Source organism: Schistocerca piceifrons, unplaced genomic scaffold (genome assembly GCF_021461385.2).
Source record: "Schistocerca piceifrons isolate TAMUIC-IGC-003096 unplaced genomic scaffold, iqSchPice1.1 HiC_scaffold_442, whole genome shotgun sequence".
NCBI classification, from domain to species: domain Eukaryota; kingdom Metazoa; phylum Arthropoda; class Insecta; order Orthoptera; family Acrididae; genus Schistocerca; species Schistocerca piceifrons.
Genome location: NW_025728670.1, coordinates 33,961 through 57,438, shown reverse-complemented (window position 1 = coordinate 57,438; position 23,478 = coordinate 33,961). Strand labels below are relative to the sequence as shown.

The following is a 23,478-nucleotide window of genomic DNA, read 5'->3' as shown; positions in this document are numbered from 1 at the left end:
CACAACTCACAGGGTTTGCTGTCGACGCTGAATCAGCGCACCCCAAGATTAATGATCGAGCTCGAAGCACCCAAGAAAAAGAATAATTTTAGCAGAGCGTGGTTTCGATCCACGGACCTCTGGGTTATGGGCCCAGCACGCTTCCACTGCGCCACTCTGCTGTGCCGAGAGAAGCGCGCTCTTCGGTGCGTGACATGGGACACTTGGAAAAGCGTTGTCTGCGTCGCCTACCGTTTAATTAACTGTGTAGCATCTCCCAGCTTGACTTGTCTCGACTTTGCTCGACTGACGCTACGCTGACGCTTGCACGAAGCGATATTTACCGCGATCGTCTCGAGATGCAGCTGCGAGATGCTCAGGATTAACATTGCACTCCACGAAGGTGGAGACATTCGAATGCACTGCCTAGCTACGCGCCCGCAACTAACAAAATGCCGACCCTGCCAGGATTCGAACCTGGAATCTTCTGATGCGTAGTCAGACGCGTTATCCGTTGCGCCACAGGGCCACTGTTCGCGTTTTCTGCTACGAGGCGGGTGCACATCGCAAAGCAACGTGTTCTCCGTGGCTCGGCAATTGCATGTCATCCACTGACAACGGCGGCGCGGCCACTCTGGTCTTCCGCACTCTGCAGGGAGCTGCCACCAAGGAAGGCACCTCTCCTCCTGCTGCTCGGCCACGGAGCGCCTGCACAGCTTAGAGCTTGCCACACATCTGCCGTCGCTGTTGGACAGGTAGCGGAATGCAAGGCGCCCGTTTTTTTGCATTTTTTCGCTGATGACAAGCGGTTGACATGCTTGTAAGTGTAGCATATAAAACAAGAATCGTATGAAGCATTCGTAGACAGGTGCTAAAGTCGTAGTATGGCCGCAGGTGACGGTCGTATGACGGGTCTGTAGCCACAACAGGTTGGCATCAAAGTGAATACCGCTAACTGTAAGCACTCTGCTGTAGCCCCAGTGGCGCAATTGGTTAGCGCACGGTACTTATAAGGCAGTAGCCGTGAGCAATGCCGGGGTTGTGAGTTCGAGCCTCACCTGGGGCATACTTTTATTTCGTAGCAGCTGACTATGGAAGCATCGGGACGCTAGATTTGAGATGCATCACGTACCTGAGAGACCATAAATGTGCGTGCACTGTAGTCAACGACTGCGTGTTCCTCGGTAGTATAGTGGTTAGTATCCCCGCCTGTCACGCGGGAGACCGGGGTTCGATTCCCCGCCGGGGAGGTGCGATTTTTATATCGCGAAGGTTGCACGTGTGGCCCGAAAAAGCATTACCGATGTGATCAAGGAAAGTAATTGCTAAAAAACCGTAAGAAAGTCTGCGTCTTAGGAAGTGTTTCTCGTATTCTGCACACGACGTCGTCGTTTCACAACTCACAGGGTTTGCTGTCGACGCTGAATCAGCGCACCCCAAGATTAATGATCGAGCTCGAAGCACCCAAGAAAAAGAATAATTTTAGCAGAGCGTGGTTTCGATCCACGGACCTCTGGGTTATGGGCCCAGCACGCTTCCACTGCGCCACTCTGCTGTGCCGAGAGAAGCGCGCTCTTCGGTGCGTGACATGGGACACTTGGAAAAGCGTTGTCTGCGTCGCCTACCGTTTAATTAACTGTGTAGCATCTCCCAGCTTGACTTGTCTCGACTTTGCTCGACTGACGCTACGCTGACGCTTGCACGAAGCGATATTTACCGCGATCGTCTCGAGATGCAGCTGCGAGATGCTCAGGATTAACATTGCACTCCACGAAGGTGGAGACATTCGAATGCACTGCCTAGCTACGCGCCCGCAACTAACAAAATGCCGACCCTGCCAGGATTCGAACCTGGAATCTTCTGATGCGTAGTCAGACGCGTTATCCGTTGCGCCACAGGGCCACTGTTCGCGTTTTCTGCTACGAGGCGGGTGCACATCGCAAAGCAACGTGTTCTCCGTGGCTCGGCAATTGCATGTCATCCACTGACAACGGCGGCGCGGCCACTCTGGTCTTCCGCACTCTGCAGGGAGCTGCCACCAAGGAAGGCACCTCTCCTCCTGCTGCTCGGCCACGGAGCGCCTGCACAGCTTAGAGCTTGCCACACATCTGCCGTCGCTGTTGGACAGGTAGCGGAATGCAAGGCGCCCGTTTTTTTGCATTTTTTCGCTGATGACAAGCGGTTGACATGCTTGTAAGTGTAGCATATAAAACAAGAATCGTATGAAGCATTCGTAGACAGGTGCTAAAGTCGTAGTATGGCCGCAGGTGACGGTCGTATGACGGGTCTGTAGCCACAACAGGTTGGCATCAAAGTGAATACCGCTAACTGTAAGCACTCTGCTGTAGCCCCAGTGGCGCAATTGGTTAGCGCACGGTACTTATAAGGCAGTAGCCGTGAGCAATGCCGGGGTTGTGAGTTCGAGCCTCACCTGGGGCATACTTTTATTTCGTAGCAGCTGACTATGGAAGCATCGGGACGCTAGATTTGAGATGCATCACGTACCTGAGAGACCATAAATGTGCGTGCACTGTAGTCAACGACTGCGTGTTCCTCGGTAGTATAGTGGTTAGTATCCCCGCCTGTCACGCGGGAGACCGGGGTTCGATTCCCCGCCGGGGAGGTGCGATTTTTATATCGCGAAGGTTGCACGTGTGGCCCGAAAAAGCATTACCGTTGTGATCAAGGAATGTAATTGCTAAAAAATCGTAAGAAAGTCTGCGTCTTAGGAAGTGTTTCTCGTATTCTGCACACGACGTCGTCGTTTCACAACTCACAGGGTTTGCTGTCGACGCTGAATCAGCGCACCCCAAGATTAATGATCGAGCTCGAAGCACCCAAGAAAAAGAATAATTTTAGCAGAGCGTGGTTTCGATCCACGGACCTCTGGGTTATGGGCCCAGCACGCTTCCACTGCGCCACTCTGCTGTGCCGAGAGAAGCGCGCTCTTCGGTGCGTGACATGGGACACTTGGAAAAGCGTTGTCTGCGTCGCCTACCGTTTAATTAACTGTGTAGCATCTCCCAGCTTGACTTGTCTCGACTTTGCTCGACTGACGCTACGCTGACGCTTGCACGAAGCGATATTTACCGCGATCGTCTCGAGATGCAGCTGCGAGATGCTCAGGATTAACATTGCACTCCACGAAGGTGGAGACATTCGAATGCACTGCCTAGCTACGCGCCCGCAACTAACAAAATGCCGACCCTGCCAGGATTCGAACCTGGAATCTTCTGATGCGTAGTCAGACGCGTTATCCGTTGCGCCACAGGGCCACTGTTCGCGTTTTCTGCTACGAGGCGGGTGCACATCGCAAAGCAACGTGTTCTCCGTGGCTCGGCAATTGCATGTCATCCACTGACAACGGCGGCGCGGCCACTCTGGTCTTCCGCACTCTGCAGGGAGCTGCCACCAAGGAAGGCATCTCTCCTCCTGCTGCTCGGCCACGGAGCGCCTGCACAGATTAGAGCTTGCCACACATCTGCCGTCGCTGTTGGACAGGTAGCGGAATGCAAGGCGCCCGTTTTTTTGCATTTTTTCGCTGATGACAAGCGGTTGACATGCTTGTAAGTGTAGCATATAAAACAAGAATCGTATGAAGCATTCGTAGACAGGTGCTAAAGTCGTAGTATGGCCGCAGGTGACGGTCGTATGACGGGTCTGTAGCCACAACAGGTTGGCATCAAAGTGAATACCGCTAACTGTAAGCACTCTCCTGTAGCCCCAGTGGCGCAATTGGTTAGCGCACGGTACTTATAAGGCAGTAGCCGTGAGCAATGCCGGGGTTGTGAGTTCGAGCCTCACCTGGGGCATACTTTTATTTCGTAGCAGCTGACTATGGAAGCATCGGGACGCTAGATTTGAGATGCATCACGTACCTGAGAGACCATAAATGTGCGTGCACTGTAGTCAACGACTGCGTGTTCCTCGGTAGTATAGTGGTTAGTATCCCCGCCTGTCACGCGGGAGACCGGGGTTCGATTCCCCGCCGGGGAGGTGCGATTTTTATATCGCGAAGGTTGCACGTGTGGCCCGAAAAAGCATTACCGTTGTGATCAAGGAATGTAATTGCTAAAAAATCGTAAGAAAGTCTGCGTCTTAGGAAGTGTTTCTCGTATTCTGCACACGACGTCGTCGTTTCACAACTCACAGGGTTTGCTGTCGACGCTGAATCAGCGCACCCCAAGATTAATGATCGAGCTCGAAGCACCCAAGAAAAAGAATAATTTTAGCAGAGCGTGGTTTCGATCCACGGACCTCTGGGTTATGGGCCCAGCACGCTTCCACTGCGCCACTCTGCTGTGCCGAGAGAAGCGCGCTCTTCGGTGCGTGACATGGGACACTTGGAAAAGCGTTGTCTGCGTCGCCTACCGTTTAATTAACTGTGTAGCATCTCCCAGCTTGACTTGTCTCGACTTTGCTCGACTGACGCTACGCTGACGCTTGCACGAAGCGATATTTACCGCGATCGTCTCGAGATGCAGCTGCGAGATGCTCAGGATTAACATTGCACTCCACGAAGGTGGAGACATTCGAATGCACTGCCTAGCTACGCGCCCGCAACTAACAAAATGCCGACCCTGCCAGGATTCGAACCTGGAATCTTCTGATGCGTAGTCAGACGCGTTATCCGTTGCGCCACAGGGCCACTGTTCGCGTTTTCTGCTACGAGGCGGGTGCACATCGCAAAGCAACGTGTTCTCCGTGGCTCGGCAATTGCATGTCATCCACTGACAACGGCGGCGCGGCCACTCTGGTCTTCCGCACTCTGCAGGGAGCTGCCACCAAGGAAGGCATCTCTCCTCCTGCTGCTCGGCCACGGAGCGCCTGCACAGCTTAGAGCTTGCCACACATCTGCCGTCGCTGTTGGACAGGTAGCGGAATGCAAGGCGCCCGTTTTTTTGCATTTTTTCGCTGATGACAAGCGGTTGACATGCTTGTAAGTGTAGCATATAAAACAAGAATCGTATGAAGCATTCGTAGACAGGTGCTAAAGTCGTAGTATGGCCGCAGGTGACGGTCGTATGACGGGTCTGTAGCCACAACAGGTTGGCATCAAAGTGAATACCGCTAACTGTAAGCACTCTGCTGTAGCCCCAGTGGCGCAATTGGTTAGCGCACGGTACTTATAAGGCAGTAGCCGTGAGCAATGCCGGGGTTGTGAGTTCGAGCCTCACCTGGGGCATACTTTTATTTCGTAGCAGCTGACTATGGAAGCATCGGGACGCTAGATTTGAGATGCATCACGTACCTGAGAGACCATAAATGTGCGTGCACTGTAGTCAACGACTGCGTGTTCCTCGGTAGTATAGTGGTTAGTATCCCCGCCTGTCACGCGGGAGACCGGGGTTCGATTCCCCGCCGGGGAGGTGCGATTTTTATATCGCGAAGGTTGCACGTGTGGCCCGAAAAAGCATTACCGTTGTGATCAAGGAATGTAATTGCTAAAAAATCGTAAGAAAGTCTGCGTCTTAGGAAGTGTTTCTCGTATTCTGCACACGACGTCGTCGTTTCACAACTCACAGGGTTTGCTGTCGACGCTGAATCAGCGCACCCCAAGATTAATGATCGAGCTCGAAGCACCCAAGAAAAAGAATAATTTTAGCAGAGCGTGGTTTCGATCCACGGACCTCTGGGTTATGGGCCCAGCACGCTTCCACTGCGCCACTCTGCTGTGCCGAGAGAAGCGCGCTCTTCGGTGCGTGACATGGGACACTTGGAAAAGCGTTGTCTGCGTCGCCTACCGTTTAATTAACTGTGTAGCATCTCCCAGCTTGACTTGTCTCGACTTTGCTCGACTGACGCTACGCTGACGCTTGCACGAAGCGATATTTACCGCGATCGTCTCGAGATGCAGCTGCGAGATGCTCAGGATTAACATTGCACTCCACGAAGGTGGAGACATTCGAATGCACTGCCTAGCTACGCGCCCGCAACTAACAAAATGCCGACCCTGCCAGGATTCGAACCTGGAATCTTCTGATGCGTAGTCAGACGCGTTATCCGTTGCGCCACAGGGCCACTGTTCGCGTTTTCTGCTACGAGGCGGGTGCACATCGCAAAGCAACGTGTTCTCCGTGGCTCGGCAATTGCATGTCATCCACTGACAACGGCGGCGCGGCCACTCTGGTCTTCCGCACTCTGCAGGGAGCTGCCACCAAGGAAGGCATCTCTCCTCCTGCTGCTCGGCCACGGAGCGCCTGCACAGCTTAGAGCTTGCCACACATCTGCCGTCGCTGTTGGACAGGTAGCGGAATGCAAGGCGCCCGTTTTTTTGCATTTTTTCGCTGATGACAAGCGGTTGACATGCTTGTAAGTGTAGCATATAAAACAAGAATCGTATGAAGCATTCGTAGACAGGTGCTAAAGTCGTAGTATGGCCGCAGGTGACGGTCGTATGACGGGTCTGTAGCCACAACAGGTTGGCATCAAAGTGAATACCGCTAACTGTAAGCACTCTGCTGTAGCCCCAGTGGCGCAATTGGTTAGCGCACGGTACTTATAAGGCAGTAGCCGTGAGCAATGCCGGGGTTGTGAGTTCGAGCCTCACCTGGGGCATACTTTTATTTCGTAGCAGCTGACTATGGAAGCATCGGGACGCTAGATTTGAGATGCATGACGTACCTGAGAGACCATAAATGTGCGTGCACTGTAGTCAACGACTGCGTGTTCCTCGGTAGTATAGTGGTTAGTATCCCCGCCTGTCACGCGGGAGACCGGGGTTCGATTCCCCGCCGGGGAGGTGCGATTTTTATATCGCGAAGGTTGCACGTGTGGCCCGAAAAAGCATTACCGTTGTGATCAAGGAATGTAATTGCTAAAAAATCGTAAGAAAGTCTGCGTCTTAGGAAGTGTTTCTCGTATTCTGCACACGACGTCGTCGTTTCACAACTCACAGGGTTTGCTGTCGACGCTGAATCAGCGCACCCCAAGATTAATGATCGAGCTCGAAGCACCCAAGAAAAAGAATAATTTTAGCAGAGCGTGGTTTCGATCCACGGACCTCTGGGTTATGGGCCCAGCACGCTTCCACTGCGCCACTCTGCTGTGCCGAGAGAAGCGCGCTCTTCGGTGCGTGACATGGGACACTTGGAAAAGCGTTGTCTGCGTCGCCTACCGTTTAATTAACTGTGTAGCATCTCCCAGCTTGACTTGTCTCGACTTTGCTCGACTGACGCTACGCTGACGCTTGCACGAAGCGATATTTACCGCGATCGTCTCGAGATGCAGCTGCGAGATGCTCAGGATTAACATTGCACTCCACGAAGGTGGAGACATTCGAATGCACTGCCTAGCTACGCGCCCGCAACTAACAAAATGCCGACCCTGCCAGGATTCGAACCTGGAATCTTCTGATGCGTAGTCAGACGCGTTATCCGTTGCGCCACAGGGCCACTGTTCGCGTTTTCTGCTACGAGGCGGGTGCACATCGCAAAGCAACGTGTTCTCCGTGGCTCGGCAATTGCATGTCATCCACTGACAACGGCGGCGCGGCCACTCTGGTCTTCCGCACTCTGCAGGGAGCTGCCACCAAGGAAGGCATCTCTCCTCCTGCTGCTCGGCCACGGAGCGCCTGCACAGCTTAGAGCTTGCCACACATCTGCCGTCGCTGTTGGACAGGTAGCGGAATGCAAGGCGCCCGTTTTTTTGCATTTTTTCGCTGATGACAAGCGGTTGACATGCTTGTAAGTGTAGCATATAAAACAAGAATCGTATGAAGCATTCGTAGACAGGTGCTAAAGTCGTAGTATGGCCGCAGGTGACGGTCGTATGACGGGTCTGTAGCCACAACAGGTTGGCATCAAAGTGAATACCGCTAACTGTAAGCACTCTGCTGTAGCCCCAGTGGCGCAATTGGTTAGCGCACGGTACTTATAAGGCAGTAGCCGTGAGCAATGCCGGGGTTGTGAGTTCGAGCCTCACCTGGGGCATACTTTTATTTCGTAGCAGCTGACTATGGAAGCATCGGGACGCTAGATTTGAGATGCATCACGTACCTGAGAGACCATAAATGTGCGTGCACTGTAGTCAACGACTGCGTGTTCCTCGGTAGTATAGTGGTTAGTATCCCCGCCTGTCACGCGGGAGACCGGGGTTCGATTCCCCGCCGGGGAGGTGCGATTTTTATATCGCGAAGGTTGCACGTGTGGCCCGAAAAAGCATTACCGTTGTGATCAAGGAATGTAATTGCTAAAAAATCGTAAGAAAGTCTGCGTCTTAGGAAGTGTTTCTCGTATTCTGCACACGACGTCGTCGTTTCACAACTCACAGGGTTTGCTGTCGACGCTGAATCAGCGCACCCCAAGATTAATGATCGAGCTCGAAGCACCCAAGAAAAAGAATAATTTTAGCAGAGCGTGGTTTCGATCCACAGACCTCTGGGTTATGGGCCCAGCACGCTTCCACTGCGCCACTCTGCTGTGCCGAGAGAAGCGCGCTCTTCGGTGCGTGACATGGGACACTTGGAAAAGCGTTGTCTGCGTCGCCTACCGTTTAATTAACTGTGTAGCATCTCCCAGCTTGACTTGTCTCGACTTTGCTCGACTGACGCTACGCTGACGCTTGCACGAAGCGATATTTACCGCGATCGTCTCGAGATGCAGCTGCGAGATGCTCAGGATTAACATTGCACTCCACGAAGGTGGAGACATTCGAATGCACTGCCTAGCTACGCGCCCGCAACTAACAAAATGCCGACCCTGCCAGGATTCGAACCTGGAATCTTCTGATGCGTAGTCAGACGCGTTATCCGTTGCGCCACAGGGCCACTGTTCGCGTTTTCTGCTACGAGGCGGGTGCACATCGCAAAGCAACGTGTTCTCCGTGGCTCGGCAATTGCATGTCATCCACTGACAACGGCGGCGCGGCCACTCTGGTCTTCCGCACTCTGCAGGGAGCTGCCACCAAGGAAGGCATCTCTCCTCCTGCTGCTCGGCCACGGAGCGCCTGCACAGCTTAGAGCTTGCCACACATCTGCCGTCGCTGTTGGACAGGTAGCGGAATGCAAGGCGCCCGTTTTTTTGCATTTTTTCGCTGATGACAAGCGGTTGACATGCTTGTAAGTGTAGCATATAAAACAAGAATCGTATGAAGCATTCGTAGACAGGTGCTAAAGTCGTAGTATGGCCGCAGGTGACGGTCGTATGACGGGTCTGTAGCCACAACAGGTTGGCATCAAAGTGAATACCGCTAACTGTAAGCACTCTGCTGTAGCCCCAGTGGCGCAATTGGTTAGCGCACGGTACTTATAAGGCAGTAGCCGTGAGCAATGCCGGGGTTGTGAGTTCGAGCCTCACCTGGGGCATACTTTTATTTCGTAGCAGCTGACTATGGAAGCATCGGGACGCTAGATTTGAGATGCATCACGTACCTGAGAGACCATAAATGTGCGTGCACTGTAGTCAACGACTGCGTGTTCCTCGGTAGTATAGTGGTTAGTATCCCCGCCTGTCACGCGGGAGACCGGGGTTCGATTCCCCGCCGGGGAGGTGCGATTTTTATATCGCGAAGGTTGCACGTGTGGCCCGAAAAAGCATTACCGTTGTGATCAAGGAATGTAATTGCTAAAAAATCGTAAGAAAGTCTGCGTCTTAGGAAGTGTTTCTCGTATTCTGCACACGACGTCGTCGTTTCACAACTCACAGGGTTTGCTGTCGACGCTGAATCAGCGCACCCCAAGATTAATGATCGAGCTCGAAGCACCCAAGAAAAAGAATAATTTTAGCAGAGCGTGGTTTCGATCCACGGACCTCTGGGTTATGGGCCCAGCACGCTTCCACTGCGCCACTCTGCTGTGCCGAGAGAAGCGCGCTCTTCGGTGCGTGACATGGGACACTTGGAAAAGCGTTGTCTGCGTCGCCTACCGTTTAATTAACTGTGTAGCATCTCCCAGCTTGACTTGTCTCGACTTTGCTCGACTGACGCTACGCTGACGCTTGCACGAAGCGATATTTACCGCGATCGTCTCGAGATGCAGCTGCGAGATGCTCAGGATTAACATTGCACTCCACGAAGGTGGAGACATTCGAATGCACTGCCTAGCTACGCGCCCGCAACTAACAAAATGCCGACCCTGCCAGGATTCGAACCTGGAATCTTCTGATGCGTAGTCAGACGCGTTATCCGTTGCGCCACAGGGCCACTGTTCGCGTTTTCTGCTACGAGGCGGGTGCACATCGCAAAGCAACGTGTTCTCCGTGGCTCGGCAATTGCATGTCATCCACTGACAACGGCGGCGCGGCCACTCTGGTCTTCCGCACTCTGCAGGGAGCTGCCACCAAGGAAGGCATCTCTCCTCCTGCTGCTCGGCCACGGAGCGCCTGCACAGCTTAGAGCTTGCCACACATCTGCCGTCGCTGTTGGACAGGTAGCGGAATGCAAGGCGCCCGTTTTTTTGCATTTTTTCGCTGATGACAAGCGGTTGACATGCTTGTAAGTGTAGCATATAAAACAAGAATCGTATGAAGCATTCGTAGACAGGTGCTAAAGTCGTAGTATGGCCGCAGGTGACGGTCGTATGACGGGTCTGTAGCCACAACAGGTTGGCATCAAAGTGAATACCGCTAACTGTAAGCACTCTGCTGTAGCCCCAGTGGCGCAATTGGTTAGCGCACGGTACTTATAAGGCAGTAGCCGTGAGCAATGCCGGGGTTGTGAGTTCGAGCCTCACCTGGGGCATACTTTTATTTCGTAGCAGCTGACTATGGAAGCATCGGGACGCTAGATTTGAGATGCATCACGTACCTGAGAGACCATAAATGTGCGTGCACTGTAGTCAACGACTGCGTGTTCCTCGGTAGTATAGTGGTTAGTATCCCCGCCTGTCACGCGGGAGACCGGGGTTCGATTCCCCGCCGGGGAGGTGCGATTTTTATATCGCGAAGGTTGCACGTGTGGCCCGAAAAAGCATTACCGTTGTGATCAAGGAATGTAATTGCTAAAAAATCGTAAGAAAGTCTGCGTCTTAGGAAGTGTTTCTCGTATTCTGCACACGACGTCGTCGTTTCACAACTCACAGGGTTTGCTGTCGACGCTGAATCAGCGCACCCCAAGATTAATGATCGAGCTCGAAGCACCCAAGAAAAAGAATAATTTTAGCAGAGCGTGGTTTCGATCCACGGACCTCTGGGTTATGGGCCCAGCACGCTTCCACTGCGCCACTCTGCTGTGCCGAGAGAAGCGCGCTCTTCGGTGCGTGACATGGGACACTTGGAAAAGCGTTGTCTGCGTCGCCTACCGTTTAATTAACTGTGTAGCATCTCCCAGCTTGACTTGTCTCGACTTTGCTCGACTGACGCCACGCTGACGCTTGCACGAAGCGATATTTACCGCGATCGTCTCGAGATGCAGCTGCGAGATGCTCAGGATTAACATTGCACTCCACGAAGGTGGAGACATTCGAATGCACTGCCTAGCTACGCGCCCGCAACTAACAAAATGCCGACCCTGCCAGGATTCGAACCTGGAATCTTCTGATGCGTAGTCAGACGCGTTATCCGTTGCGCCACAGGGCCACTGTTCGCGTTTTCTGCTACGAGGCGGGTGCACATCGCAAAGCAACGTGTTCTCCGTGGCTCGGCAATTGCATGTCATCCACTGACAACGGCGGCGCGGCCACTCTGGTCTTCCGCACTCTGCAGGGAGCTGCCACCAAGGAAGGCATCTCTCCTCCTGCTGCTCGGCCACGGAGCGCCTGCACAGCTTAGAGCTTGCCACACATCTGCCGTCGCTGTTGGACAGGTAGCGGAATGCAAGGCGCCCGTTTTTTTGCATTTTTTCGCTGATGACAAGCGGTTGACATGCTTGTAAGTGTAGCATATAAAACAAGAATCGTATGAAGCATTCGTAGACAGGTGCTAAAGTCGTAGTATGGCCGCAGGTGACGGTCGTATGACGGGTCTGTAGCCACAACAGGTTGGCATCAAAGTGAATACCGCTAACTGTAAGCACTCTGCTGTAGCCCCAGTGGCGCAATTGGTTAGCGCACGGTACTTATAAGGCAGTAGCCGTGAGCAATGCCGGGGTTGTGAGTTCGAGCCTCACCTGGGGCATACTTTTATTTCGTAGCAGCTGACTATGGAAGCATCGGGACGCTAGATTTGATATGCATGACGTACCTGAGAGACCATAAATGTGCGTGCACTGTAGTCAACGACTGCGTGTTCCTCGGTAGTATAGTGGTTAGTATCCCCGCCTGTCACGCGGGAGACCGGGGTTCGATTCCCCGCCGGGGAGGTGCGATTTTTATATCGCGAAGGTTGCACGTGTGGCCCGAAAAAGCATTACCGTTGTGATCAAGGAATGTAATTGCTAAAAAATCGTAAGAAAGTCTGCGTCTTAGGAAGTGTTTCTCGTATTCTGCACACGACGTCGTCGTTTCACAACTCACAGGGTTTGCTGTCGACGCTGAATCAGCGCACCCCAAGATTAATGATCGAGCTCGAAGCACCCAAGAAAAAGAATAATTTTAGCAGAGCGTGGTTTCGATCCACGGACCTCTGGGTTATGGGCCCAGCACGCTTCCACTGCGCCACTCTGCTGTGCCGAGAGAAGCGCGCTCTTCGGTGCGTGACATGGGACACTTGGAAAAGCGTTGTCTGCGTCGCCTACCGTTTAATTAACTGTGTAGCATCTCCCAGCTTGACTTGTCTCGACTTTGCTCGACTGACGCTACGCTGACGCTTGCACGAAGCGATATTTACCGCGATCGTCTCGAGATGCAGCTGCGAGATGCTCAGGATTAACATTGCACTCCACGAAGGTGGAGACATTCGAATGCACTGCCTAGCTACGCGCCCGCAACTAACAAAATGCCGACCCTGCCAGGATTCGAACCTGGAATCTTCTGATGCGTAGTCAGACGCGTTATCCGTTGCGCCACAGGGCCACTGTTCGCGTTTTCTGCTACGAGGCGGGTGCACATCGCAAAGCAACGTGTTCTCCGTGGCTCGGCAATTGCATGTCATCCACTGACAACGGCGGCGCGGCCACTCTGGTCTTCCGCACTCTGCAGGGAGCTGCCACCAAGGAAGGCATCTCTCCTCCTGCTGCTCGGCCACGGAGCGCCTGCACAGCTTAGAGCTTGCCACACATCTGCCGTCGCTGTTGGACAGGTAGCGGAATGCAAGGCGCCCGTTTTTTTGCATTTTTTCGCTGATGACAAGCGGTTGACATGCTTGTAAGTGTAGCATATAAAACAAGAATCGTATGAAGCATTCGTAGACAGGTGCTAAAGTCGTAGTATGGCCGCAGGTGACGGTCGTATGACGGGTCTGTAGCCACAACAGGTTGGCATCAAAGTGAATACCGCTAACTGTAAGCACTCTGCTGTAGCCCCAGTGGCGCAATTGGTTAGCGCACGGTACTTATAAGGCAGTAGCCGTGAGCAATGCCGGGGTTGTGAGTTCGAGCCTCACCTGGGGCATACTTTTATTTCGTAGCAGCTGACTATGGAAGCATCGGGACGCTAGATTTGAGATGCATCACGTACCTGAGAGACCATAAATGTGCGTGCACTGTAGTCAACGACTGCGTGTTCCTCGGTAGTATAGTGGTTAGTATCCCCGCCTGTCACGCGGGAGACCGGGGTTCGATTCCCCGCCGGGGAGGTGCGATTTTTATATCGCGAAGGTTGCACGTGTGGCCCGAAAAAGCATTACCGTTGTGATCAAGGAATGTAATTGCTAAAAAATCGTAAGAAAGTCTGCGTCTTAGGAAGTGTTTCTCGTATTCTGCACACGACGTCGTCGTTTCACAACTCACAGGGTTTGCTGTCGACGCTGAATCAGCGCACCCCAAGATTAATGATCGAGCTCGAAGCACCCAAGAAAAAGAATAATTTTAGCAGAGCGTGGTTTCGATCCACAGACCTCTGGGTTATGGGCCCAGCACGCTTCCACTGCGCCACTCTGCTGTGCCGAGAGAAGCGCGCTCTTCGGTGCGTGACATGGGACACTTGGAAAAGCGTTGTCTGCGTCGCCTACCGTTTAATTAACTGTGTAGCATCTCCCAGCTTGACTTGTCTCGACTTTGCTCGACTGACGCTACGCTGACGCTTGCACGAAGCGATATTTACCGCGATCGTCTCGAGATGCAGCTGCGAGATGCTCAGGATTAACATTGCACTCCACGAAGGTGGAGACATTCGAATGCACTGCCTAGCTACGCGCCCGCAACTAACAAAATGCCGACCCTGCCAGGATTCGAACCTGGAATCTTCTGATGCGTAGTCAGACGCGTTATCCGTTGCGCCACAGGGCCACTGTTCGCGTTTTCTGCTACGAGGCGGGTGCACATCGCAAAGCAACGTGTTCTCCGTGGCTCGGCAATTGCATGTCATCCACTGACAACGGCGGCGCGGCCACTCTGGTCTTCCGCACTCTGCAGGGAGCTGCCACCAAGGAAGGCATCTCTCCTCCTGCTGCTCGGCCACGGAGCGCCTGCACAGCTTAGAGCTTGCCACACATCTGCCGTCGCTGTTGGACAGGTAGCGGAATGCAAGGCGCCCGTTTTTTTGCATTTTTTCGCTGATGACAAGCGGTTGACATGCTTGTAAGTGTAGCATATAAAACAAGAATCGTATGAAGCATTCGTAGACAGGTGCTAAAGTCGTAGTATGGCCGCAGGTGACGGTCGTATGACGGGTCTGTAGCCACAACAGGTTGGCATCAAAGTGAATACCGCTAACTGTAAGCACTCTGCTGTAGCCCCAGTGGCGCAATTGGTTAGCGCACGGTACTTATAAGGCAGTAGCCGTGAGCAATGCCGGGGTTGTGAGTTCGAGCCTCACCTGGGGCATACTTTTATTTCGTAGCAGCTGACTATGGAAGCATCGGGACGCTAGATTTGAGATGCATCACGTACCTGAGAGACCATAAATGTGCGTGCACTGTAGTCAACGACTGCGTGTTCCTCGGTAGTATAGTGGTTAGTATCCCCGCCTGTCACGCGGGAGACCGGGGTTCGATTCCCCGCCGGGGAGGTGCGATTTTTATATCGCGAAGGTTGCACGTGTGGCCCGAAAAAGCATTACCGTTGTGATCAAGGAATGTAATTGCTAAAAAATCGTAAGAAAGTCTGCGTCTTAGGAAGTGTTTCTCGTATTCTGCACACGACGTCGTCGTTTCACAACTCACAGGGTTTGCTGTCGACGCTGAATCAGCGCACCCCAAGATTAATGATCGAGCTCGAAGCACCCAAGAAAAAGAATAATTTTAGCAGAGCGTGGTTTCGATCCACGGACCTCTGGGTTATGGGCCCAGCACGCTTCCACTGCGCCACTCTGCTGTGCCGAGAGAAGCGCGCTCTTCGGTGCGTGACATGGGACACTTGGAAAAGCGTTGTCTGCGTCGCCTACCGTTTAATTAACTGTGTAGCATCTCCCAGCTTGACTTGTCTCGACTTTGCTCGACTGACGCTACGCTGACGCTTGCACGAAGCGATATTTACCGCGATCGTCTCGAGATGCAGCTGCGAGATGCTCAGGATTAACATTGCACTCCACGAAGGTGGAGACATTCGAATGCACTGCCTAGCTACGCGCCCGCAACTAACAAAATGCCGACCCTGCCAGGATTCGAACCTGGAATCTTCTGATGCGTAGTCAGACGCGTTATCCGTTGCGCCACAGGGCCACTGTTCGCGTTTTCTGCTACGAGGCGGGTGCACATCGCAAAGCAACGTGTTCTCCGTGGCTCGGCAATTGCATGTCATCCACTGACAACGGCGGCGCGGCCACTCTGGTCTTCCGCACTCTGCAGGGAGCTGCCACCAAGGAAGGCATCTCTCCTCCTGCTGCTCGGCCACGGAGCGCCTGCACAGCTTAGAGCTTGCCACACATCTGCCGTCGCTGTTGGACAGGTAGCGGAATGCAAGGCGCCCGTTTTTTTGCATTTTTTCGCTGATGACAAGCGGTTGACATGCTTGTAAGTGTAGCATATAAAACAAGAATCGTATGAAGCATTCGTAGACAGGTGCTAAAGTCGTAGTATGGCCGCAGGTGACGGTCGTATGACGGGTCTGTAGCCACAACAGGTTGGCATCAAAGTGAATACCGCTAACTGTAAGCACTCTGCTGTAGCCCCAGTGGCGCAATTGGTTAGCGCACGGTACTTATAAGGCAGTAGCCGTGAGCAATGCCGGGGTTGTGAGTTCGAGCCTCACCTGGGGCATACTTTTATTTCGTAGCAGCTGACTATGGAAGCATCGGGACGCTAGATTTGAGATGCATCACGTACCTGAGAGACCATAAATGTGCGTGCACTGTAGTCAACGACTGCGTGTTCCTCGGTAGTATAGTGGTTAGTATCCCCGCCTGTCACGCGGGAGACCGGGGTTCGATTCCCCGCCGGGGAGGTGCGATTTTTATATCGCGAAGGTTGCACGTGTGGCCCGAAAAAGCATTACCGTTGTGATCAAGGAATGTAATTGCTAAAAAATCGTAAGAAAGTCTGCGTCTTAGGAAGTGTTTCTCGTATTCTGCACACGACGTCGTCGTTTCACAACTCACAGGGTTTGCTGTCGACGCTGAATCAGCGCACCCCAAGATTAATGATCGAGCTCGAAGCACCCAAGAAAAAGAATAATTTTAGCAGAGCGTGGTTTCGATCCACGGACCTCTGGGTTATGGGCCCAGCACGCTTCCACTGCGCCACTCTGCTGTGCCGAGAGAAGCGCGCTCTTCGGTGCGTGACATGGGACACTTGGAAAAGCGTTGTCTGCGTCGCCTACCGTTTAATTAACTGTGTAGCATCTCCCAGCTTGACTTGTCTCGACTTTGCTCGACTGACGCTACGCTGACGCTTGCACGAAGCGATATTTACCGCGATCGTCTCGAGATGCAGCTGCGAGATGCTCAGGATTAACATTGCACTCCACGAAGGTGGAGACATTCGAATGCACTGCCTAGCTACGCGCCCGCAACTAACAAAATGCCGACCCTGCCAGGATTCGAACCTGGAATCTTCTGATGCGTAGTCAGACGCGTTATCCGTTGCGCCACAGGGCCACTGTTCGCGTTTTCTGCTACGAGGCGGGTGCACATCGCAAAGCAACGTGTTCTCCGTGGCTCGGCAATTGCATGTCATCCACTGACAACGGCGGCGCGGCCACTCTGGTCTTCCGCACTCTGCAGGGAGCTGCCACCAAGGAAGGCATCTCTCCTCCTGCTGCTCGGCCACGGAGCGCCTGCACAGCTTAGAGCTTGCCACACATCTGCCGTCGCTGTTGGACAGGTAGCGGAATGCAAGGCGCCCGTTTTTTTGCATTTTTTCGCTGATGACAAGCGGTTGACATGCTTGTAAGTGTAGCATATAAAACAAGAATCGTATGAAGCATTCGTAGACAGGTGCTAAAGTCGTAGTATGGCCGCAGGTGACGGTCGTATGACGGGTCTGTAGCCACAACAGGTTGGCATCAAAGTGAATACCGCTAACTGTAAGCACTCTGCTGTAGCCCCAGTGGCGCAATTGGTTAGCGCACGGTACTTATAAGGCAGTAGCCGTGAGCAATGCCGGGGTTGTGAGTTCGAGCCTCACCTGGGGCATACTTTTATTTCGTAGCAGCTGACTATGGAAGCATCGGGACGCTAGATTTGAGATGCATCACGTACCTGAGAGACCATAAATGTGCGTGCACTGTAGTCAACGACTGCGTGTTCCTCGGTAGTATAGTGGTTAGTATCCCCGCCTGTCACGCGGGAGACCGGGGTTCGATTCCCCGCCGGGGAGGTGCGATTTTTATATCGCGAAGGTTGCACGTGTGGCCCGAAAAAGCATTACCGTTGTGATCAAGGAATGTAATTGCTAAAAAATCGTAAGAAAGTCTGCGTCTTAGGAAGTGTTTCTCGTATTCTGCACACGACGTCGTCGTTTCACAACTCACAGGGTTTGCTGTCGACGCTGAATCAGCGCACCCCAAGATTAATGATCGAGCTCGAAGCACCCAAGAAAAAGAATAATTTTAGCAGAGCGTGGTTTCGATCCACGGACCTCTTTTTTTTTTTTTTTTTTTTTTTTTTTGAAGACGGCTTAATCCTGCCACGTAGATTGCTTTCCCTAAGACGCACCTGAGAGTCTCATGGGCCGGTGGCCCGACATGAAGTTTCTCCTGCTGCATGGCTTACTTTCAGAGACTCGCAAGTTTATCGTAGTGCTGGGTTGTCGCGAAAGTGAAAAGTAGGGCCTGTCCGGGAATTGAACCCGGGACCTCCTGTACCCAAAGCAGGAATCATACCCCTTTTTTTTTTTTTTTTTTTTTTTTTATTGTCCAACGCCTTAACCACTTTTTTTTTTTTTTTTTTTGATATTTGTTTTTTCCTGGGTGAGAGCCAGGTATCCTAGCCACTTTTTTTTTTTTTTTTTTTTAATCCATTTTTTTTTTATCCATTTTTTTTGTCTTTGTGTTAAACCATTTTAATGACCCAGTGCAGCTCGGTGGAGGCGCGTTGGGCAGGGGTCGAATCCCGAGGCCTGGCCATGACGTCTCCTCCTCCCTGCACCGAAGCACAGTGGCACCAGGACGTAGTAATTGTCTTTGGTTCGGAGTCGCATGATACTGATATGTGGACACGGGGCTTATTTATGCGTTGTCTAACTAAACAGGTGAAAGCTTGGCAGGAAGGCAAAGTAACTAAGAGCTAGCGTGAATGTCTCCCCTATCATGAAGTGAGATCAGTATCCCCCTATACCGGCGCCATTAATGCAACTGGCGCAGGAGCGAGCAATAGAAGTGGAAACTTATCCAATCCCCTGCTTTTCGAAAACAATACTGAGCATATTCGCAAAGTCCCTCTTAAAATGTGGGAAAGATTGTTGCGTCCAGTACTCATGAAGCATGTAACCAGTAAACGAAATAAAATCGGAAATACCATCACCATCAACCACTGCAAAAATGTAACGGCCAAGAAGCCACATAATGGTGTTGTTCTTTGTCCGGGGATAAAAAACCGTGTCCGGCCAGCAGAGAATATCAGTTGTAAAAGCTGATTCCGAGCTTCTGGTGAGTAACGCCAATTGTCGGCGCAGCCAGTACCACATGCGAAGACGGTCAGCGCAGGTAAATCGGTGTGGGAGTGTATCAATACAACCACACGTTTGACAAAGCGGAGTGACACTTAAACCTATACGATGAAGTCGTTCGTTCGTAGGAATCAGCTGATTAACTACCTTATACCATAGGGAGGCAACAGCTGCGGAATGAACGGGTAAGCTGATATTCGTCCATATGTGACGCCAATGAAAACGGGGATATTGTAAAACAATCGGGATGGAAGAAGAAGACCTGTGCCATTTGTCAAGCAGTGTTCGCGTAGTAAAAACAGGACTACGTTGGAAGTGGAGATCCAGATAACTAATCTCAATGTAGAAGTCCCGAACATGCCGTAGCTTCGCATTTAGAGGCCCTACGTTAATAGGCGGTGACAAGCTCGCAGGACGAACGACATGGAATAATCGCGAAGTAACAGTCGGGGACTCAGAAAATAAAAGATGGAGGGTGCGCTTAACATAAAGGGCAGCAGCCTTGACACGGACATCGGTGAACGACAAGCCGCCCTCAAGTCGCGGCTTCGTAAGAACATCACAACGTAATTTAAAAATGTGCCCCCGCCAAATATATCTGTTAATAAGCTGGACCATTTTTGCACCCTGCATTCTGGGAAGCGGAAACAACTGAGCAACGTAATATACTTTACATAAAACATAAGTGTCTAATACATGCTTTTTTTGCAGTATCGATATCGAACGCCATGAGTGTTCGAATAAAACACCTTGAAGCTTGGAAATGGCCACTTGCCAATTTTTCGCAGCCATACGAAGAGGACACCGTTCAAGATAGATACCTAAATGTGTATGATGTTCAACAGCCGTAACCCACGGAACAACCACATGTTCAAAGCCCCGCAAATTCAGGAGTTTGCTTTTACGGGGGTTGATACGAGAACCTGAGGCCGCAGAAAATTTATCCAGTTCCATTTTCAACGGCGGCACTTCTGCGGAGGAACGAAGCAAAACAACCAAATCATCAGCATAAGCTGTTGCTGTCTGGGTAACCCCAGAGATCGTAAGACCACGAAGTGTCGAGTTGAGACGTGTGAGGAGTGGTTGAAGGGAGAGAGCATAAAGGGTCATGGATAAAGGGCTACCTTGCGGGACGCCACGTTTAATATCAATGACCTTCGTCAGCTGTCCATTAATGTCAATCTTAGCAGAAATGCCAGTCGTCATATTCTTAAGAACCAGCAGCGCCTTTTCATTAAAACCGAGTCGGCGCAGCAGAAGCTCTAAAAACGAATGGGACACACGATCAAAAGCCTTACTAAAATCAACAAATAAAAGCGCACAGGAAATATTGGTGACAGCGACAATCGACACAATATCACGATACCCCGCCAGAGGCGTCAAGATGGAGCGCCCCGGAAAGCAGCTTTGACAAGGAGTTATCACAGGTGTAAGCAAGAAGGATAGACGTGCATTAACAGCCCTAGCAGCCGTCTTATAATCAAAATTTAAAAGGGTTAAAGGACGAAAGTCACTAGCTGTCTTCAAACCAGCAGATTTCGGTATCAGGACAACCGTACCTCTCTTGAAATCGGCTGGAATTGTGCCACCATTCAAAATTTCATTTACTATATCCGTAAAAACCGGCCCTATAATAGTCCAAAAGCGAACAAAAAACTCCTTAGGAAGGCCATCCGGACCAGGAGATTTGTGAGATGGTGAACAAGCAATGAAAGCTGAAATTTCGTCTGCAGTAAAAGGAGCTAAAAATTCCATATTATGGTCCTCTGTTAAAACTGATGGGATAGCAGTTGAAATCTCGTCAACATCAAGCGGATCAGAATCAGCCACAGCATATAAGGTCTCATAGTAGCAGGTAAGTTCATGGGTTATTTGATTCTGTAAGGTAAGCCGGCGACCATCAGCTGCCATAAGGCCGTCAATCAATACACGTCGACGGTTCTTGTGGTGACGAAACAGATGGTACATGGAAGTCATTTCATGTGCTAAGGTGGACGGCGGCTTAGATTTAATCTTCAATCCTTCCATCTGAAGCCGTTTAATACTAAGGAGCTTGGCTTTAATTTTCCGAACCTCAGAAAGGTGGGCACATGTCATTCGAGAAGTATCATAAAGTTCGCGAAGCACCGAATAATAATACTCAAAAGTCAGTTTCAGATCTCGCGCTCTATTATAACTGTAGGACATTAAAGTGCGACGTAGTTTTGGCTTCGCACAGTGGATCCACCAGTGAAGCTTAGACGGATAGTATCGCAGAGAACGTAAACACATGTCCCACGCCGTCTGTATTAGAGGTTCGATGTCAGGGTCATCGAGCAAGGAGACATTTAATTTCCACAGTGGCCGATAAAGTTTAAGAGGCTGACGTTCCAAATTAATTATAACCGCAAGGGCACAATGATCCGTAAAACTGGCTGGAATTACATCTACATTTAAAACAGAAACACTAAGGGGATCAGAAATATACAATCGGTCCAGGCGACTACTTGACGTGGCAGTAAAAAATGTAAATTTAACTAAAGTGGGGTGTTTAACCTCCCACGCATCGCGTAGTCGTAGTTGACGTACAAGAGAATGTAGCTCGAAACAATAATTAAAATGAGGGGATTGGTCCTTAGCTTGTAATACACAATTAAAATCACCCCCCAATATCAAAGTCGCAGGATTTTTGCGTAAAAGATAAATCAGATCCTCTTTATAAAAACGAGACCTTTCCTGCCGTTTGCTGGAACCAGAGGGGGCGTAAATATTAACCAAGGTTGTGTCAAATAACCGACAACCAATACCCCTTCCCGAGTCTAAGAGCTCAATTTCGGTAACGGGGATACCGTCACGAATTAGTAAGGCAGTACCTGTGGAAAACTCAGGCACAAAATTTATAATAGTGCGAAAGCCAGGAACAAACAGGTGTGCAACGGAGACTTCCTGCAGGAAAACAACATCAGCTGCAGAGTCATAAATGAACTGCTGCAGAGACGCTAACTTCAGAGCAGATTGAATGCTATTTATATTTAAGGTAATAAACGTGTACGCCTGCAACATCAACCAAAAAAGGGAAAATGAACCCTAATTACACCACATTAGAAGCAACTACATCCAGATCATCAACATCAGACATGGCAGAGGGTGATTGCCCGGAATCAACGGAATCAGAGTCATCCTTTGCATGCTTGTGTTTTTTCCGCACCGCGTGAAGATTGGGGGGCACTTTCACCCGACGGCGTATCTGATGCACACCAGAGTCAAGAGCAGGTGGAGTGGGGGGTTCGAGATCAGGCACGTCAACCAAGGCATCCGAAGGATTAGCAGGGCGAGAGGAATCTGAAGAAGGAGCAAGCAAGGGGAAAACTGCATCAGGAACATCGGCACCGGCATCAGAAGGTGTAGGTATTGGCAGTGTAGGAGGTGGAGAGATAGGTTTGGAATCCGCTGAAGCGGAGCGCGCAGTTCTAGAAGCGATTTTCCGACAAACAGCTGTCTGCACCGAAGTGTCGTCAACATGTTGTGATGCCTGTGTCGGGAGGGATGTCAACACCACCTCGACCGAATGTTGGGGCTCTTGCGCCGACAGCGTGGCACCAGGTTTGACGTCATCAGGCAAAGCAGGAGACACAGTGGGAACAGAATCCAAAACAAGCAAGGGAGATTCCGGAATTCTCTCGTCAGATTCGCTAACCGGCTGCGAAACAGCAGCTTCGTCATCAGTGCTACCGGTATCACTAGCACGACGGCGTTTGTTATTGGAAACAGACGGGATCGGTGTAGAAGCAGCCGATACATCTGGGCGAGTGGGTAACGGGGGAAAACCTGCATCAGAGGAAGGTGTCACCCGTTGTGAACAATCTACTGCAGGAGGCTGACACGAGACAGGGGAGGAAGCTGCTGGCACAAGATCGGCAACCGTTAATTTGCGGCGTTGTGCTAGCCCATTTTTAAGCACAAACACCCGCTTAGGGCAATTAGCACGAACATGACCATTTTCATTACATAGAAAACACGTACCAACTTGCCCCTCATAAGTAAGATGAACACGATAACCACATACAACCAGATGGGACGGTATATTCGACTTAATATGCATTTCAACCGATCTGATACCATTATAACATTGTAGCTTATGTTGTGCAGACCAACGTTCATGTCGAATTGATCGAACGGTACCATAACCAAGCAAAGCTTCCTTGAGATAACTGTTTTCAACTTCAGGGGGTAAATTATAAACCCGAACTGTGGTATACGTAATTTCCGCATTTGAAACAGTAACACTGCTAACAGAACCATCTCTATGACGGAACGACACTTGCTCACCATGTTTAAGTAAAATCTTATCTAGCAAAACCGGGTTCAACAATTTCACAAAAAAGCAGTAAAGTTCTGTGTCAAAATACGCCGTATGTACCTGGTCCGATGTAATGCCAATCGTATCCACAATCCATTCGTGAATTTCCAACGAAGTTGGTTGAACATTCCTAGTGGCCTTGTT

At 51.2% G+C, this 23,478-nt stretch overlaps 39 non-coding genes across 39 annotated transcripts; 26 read left to right on the top strand and 13 right to left on the bottom strand.

Annotated features, from left to right (window-relative positions):
- Positions 1–435: 435 nt before the first annotated feature.
- Trnar-acg lies at positions 436–508 on the bottom strand. Its single transcript has one exon. It is a non-coding gene; the product is annotated as a tRNA-Arg (tRNA).
- A 445-nt stretch (positions 509–953) lies between these two features.
- Positions 954–1,045, top strand: Trnai-uau. The gene is given in 2 exon segments: positions 954–991; positions 1,010–1,045. It is a non-coding gene; the product is annotated as a tRNA-Ile (tRNA).
- Positions 1,046–1,157: 112 nt separating this feature from the next.
- On the top strand, positions 1,158–1,229 carry Trnad-guc. The gene has a single exon. It is a non-coding gene; the product is annotated as a tRNA-Asp (tRNA).
- A 579-nt stretch (positions 1,230–1,808) lies between these two features.
- Trnar-acg lies at positions 1,809–1,881 on the bottom strand. The gene has a single exon. It is a non-coding gene; the product is annotated as a tRNA-Arg (tRNA).
- A 445-nt stretch (positions 1,882–2,326) lies between these two features.
- Trnai-uau lies at positions 2,327–2,418 on the top strand. The gene is given in 2 exon segments: positions 2,327–2,364; positions 2,383–2,418. It is a non-coding gene; the product is annotated as a tRNA-Ile (tRNA).
- Positions 2,419–2,530: 112 nt separating this feature from the next.
- Positions 2,531–2,602, top strand: Trnad-guc. The gene has a single exon. It is a non-coding gene; the product is annotated as a tRNA-Asp (tRNA).
- A 579-nt stretch (positions 2,603–3,181) lies between these two features.
- Trnar-acg lies at positions 3,182–3,254 on the bottom strand. Its single transcript has one exon. It is a non-coding gene; the product is annotated as a tRNA-Arg (tRNA).
- Positions 3,255–3,699: 445 nt separating this feature from the next.
- Positions 3,700–3,791, top strand: Trnai-uau. Its single transcript is given in 2 exon segments — positions 3,700–3,737; positions 3,756–3,791. It is a non-coding gene; the product is annotated as a tRNA-Ile (tRNA).
- Positions 3,792–3,903: 112 nt separating this feature from the next.
- Positions 3,904–3,975, top strand: Trnad-guc. Its single transcript has one exon. It is a non-coding gene; the product is annotated as a tRNA-Asp (tRNA).
- A 579-nt stretch (positions 3,976–4,554) lies between these two features.
- On the bottom strand, positions 4,555–4,627 carry Trnar-acg. The gene has a single exon. It is a non-coding gene; the product is annotated as a tRNA-Arg (tRNA).
- A 445-nt stretch (positions 4,628–5,072) lies between these two features.
- On the top strand, positions 5,073–5,164 carry Trnai-uau. The gene is given in 2 exon segments: positions 5,073–5,110; positions 5,129–5,164. It is a non-coding gene; the product is annotated as a tRNA-Ile (tRNA).
- A 112-nt stretch (positions 5,165–5,276) lies between these two features.
- On the top strand, positions 5,277–5,348 carry Trnad-guc. Its single transcript has one exon. It is a non-coding gene; the product is annotated as a tRNA-Asp (tRNA).
- Positions 5,349–5,927: 579 nt separating this feature from the next.
- Positions 5,928–6,000, bottom strand: Trnar-acg. The gene has a single exon. It is a non-coding gene; the product is annotated as a tRNA-Arg (tRNA).
- Positions 6,001–6,445: 445 nt separating this feature from the next.
- On the top strand, positions 6,446–6,537 carry Trnai-uau. The gene is given in 2 exon segments: positions 6,446–6,483; positions 6,502–6,537. It is a non-coding gene; the product is annotated as a tRNA-Ile (tRNA).
- A 112-nt stretch (positions 6,538–6,649) lies between these two features.
- Trnad-guc lies at positions 6,650–6,721 on the top strand. The gene has a single exon. It is a non-coding gene; the product is annotated as a tRNA-Asp (tRNA).
- Positions 6,722–7,300: 579 nt separating this feature from the next.
- On the bottom strand, positions 7,301–7,373 carry Trnar-acg. The gene has a single exon. It is a non-coding gene; the product is annotated as a tRNA-Arg (tRNA).
- Positions 7,374–7,818: 445 nt separating this feature from the next.
- Positions 7,819–7,910, top strand: Trnai-uau. The gene is given in 2 exon segments: positions 7,819–7,856; positions 7,875–7,910. It is a non-coding gene; the product is annotated as a tRNA-Ile (tRNA).
- Positions 7,911–8,022: 112 nt separating this feature from the next.
- On the top strand, positions 8,023–8,094 carry Trnad-guc. The gene has a single exon. It is a non-coding gene; the product is annotated as a tRNA-Asp (tRNA).
- A 579-nt stretch (positions 8,095–8,673) lies between these two features.
- On the bottom strand, positions 8,674–8,746 carry Trnar-acg. Its single transcript has one exon. It is a non-coding gene; the product is annotated as a tRNA-Arg (tRNA).
- A 445-nt stretch (positions 8,747–9,191) lies between these two features.
- Positions 9,192–9,283, top strand: Trnai-uau. The gene is given in 2 exon segments: positions 9,192–9,229; positions 9,248–9,283. It is a non-coding gene; the product is annotated as a tRNA-Ile (tRNA).
- A 112-nt stretch (positions 9,284–9,395) lies between these two features.
- Trnad-guc lies at positions 9,396–9,467 on the top strand. Its single transcript has one exon. It is a non-coding gene; the product is annotated as a tRNA-Asp (tRNA).
- Positions 9,468–10,046: 579 nt separating this feature from the next.
- On the bottom strand, positions 10,047–10,119 carry Trnar-acg. Its single transcript has one exon. It is a non-coding gene; the product is annotated as a tRNA-Arg (tRNA).
- A 445-nt stretch (positions 10,120–10,564) lies between these two features.
- Positions 10,565–10,656, top strand: Trnai-uau. Its single transcript is given in 2 exon segments — positions 10,565–10,602; positions 10,621–10,656. It is a non-coding gene; the product is annotated as a tRNA-Ile (tRNA).
- Positions 10,657–10,768: 112 nt separating this feature from the next.
- Positions 10,769–10,840, top strand: Trnad-guc. The gene has a single exon. It is a non-coding gene; the product is annotated as a tRNA-Asp (tRNA).
- A 579-nt stretch (positions 10,841–11,419) lies between these two features.
- Trnar-acg lies at positions 11,420–11,492 on the bottom strand. Its single transcript has one exon. It is a non-coding gene; the product is annotated as a tRNA-Arg (tRNA).
- A 445-nt stretch (positions 11,493–11,937) lies between these two features.
- On the top strand, positions 11,938–12,029 carry Trnai-uau. The gene is given in 2 exon segments: positions 11,938–11,975; positions 11,994–12,029. It is a non-coding gene; the product is annotated as a tRNA-Ile (tRNA).
- Positions 12,030–12,141: 112 nt separating this feature from the next.
- Positions 12,142–12,213, top strand: Trnad-guc. Its single transcript has one exon. It is a non-coding gene; the product is annotated as a tRNA-Asp (tRNA).
- A 579-nt stretch (positions 12,214–12,792) lies between these two features.
- Positions 12,793–12,865, bottom strand: Trnar-acg. Its single transcript has one exon. It is a non-coding gene; the product is annotated as a tRNA-Arg (tRNA).
- A 445-nt stretch (positions 12,866–13,310) lies between these two features.
- Positions 13,311–13,402, top strand: Trnai-uau. Its single transcript is given in 2 exon segments — positions 13,311–13,348; positions 13,367–13,402. It is a non-coding gene; the product is annotated as a tRNA-Ile (tRNA).
- Positions 13,403–13,514: 112 nt separating this feature from the next.
- Positions 13,515–13,586, top strand: Trnad-guc. Its single transcript has one exon. It is a non-coding gene; the product is annotated as a tRNA-Asp (tRNA).
- A 579-nt stretch (positions 13,587–14,165) lies between these two features.
- Positions 14,166–14,238, bottom strand: Trnar-acg. The gene has a single exon. It is a non-coding gene; the product is annotated as a tRNA-Arg (tRNA).
- Positions 14,239–14,683: 445 nt separating this feature from the next.
- Positions 14,684–14,775, top strand: Trnai-uau. The gene is given in 2 exon segments: positions 14,684–14,721; positions 14,740–14,775. It is a non-coding gene; the product is annotated as a tRNA-Ile (tRNA).
- Positions 14,776–14,887: 112 nt separating this feature from the next.
- Positions 14,888–14,959, top strand: Trnad-guc. The gene has a single exon. It is a non-coding gene; the product is annotated as a tRNA-Asp (tRNA).
- Positions 14,960–15,538: 579 nt separating this feature from the next.
- Trnar-acg lies at positions 15,539–15,611 on the bottom strand. Its single transcript has one exon. It is a non-coding gene; the product is annotated as a tRNA-Arg (tRNA).
- Positions 15,612–16,056: 445 nt separating this feature from the next.
- Positions 16,057–16,148, top strand: Trnai-uau. Its single transcript is given in 2 exon segments — positions 16,057–16,094; positions 16,113–16,148. It is a non-coding gene; the product is annotated as a tRNA-Ile (tRNA).
- Positions 16,149–16,260: 112 nt separating this feature from the next.
- Trnad-guc lies at positions 16,261–16,332 on the top strand. Its single transcript has one exon. It is a non-coding gene; the product is annotated as a tRNA-Asp (tRNA).
- Positions 16,333–16,911: 579 nt separating this feature from the next.
- Trnar-acg lies at positions 16,912–16,984 on the bottom strand. The gene has a single exon. It is a non-coding gene; the product is annotated as a tRNA-Arg (tRNA).
- A 445-nt stretch (positions 16,985–17,429) lies between these two features.
- Trnai-uau lies at positions 17,430–17,521 on the top strand. The gene is given in 2 exon segments: positions 17,430–17,467; positions 17,486–17,521. It is a non-coding gene; the product is annotated as a tRNA-Ile (tRNA).
- A 112-nt stretch (positions 17,522–17,633) lies between these two features.
- On the top strand, positions 17,634–17,705 carry Trnad-guc. The gene has a single exon. It is a non-coding gene; the product is annotated as a tRNA-Asp (tRNA).
- Positions 17,706–23,478: the final 5,773 nt, after the last annotated feature.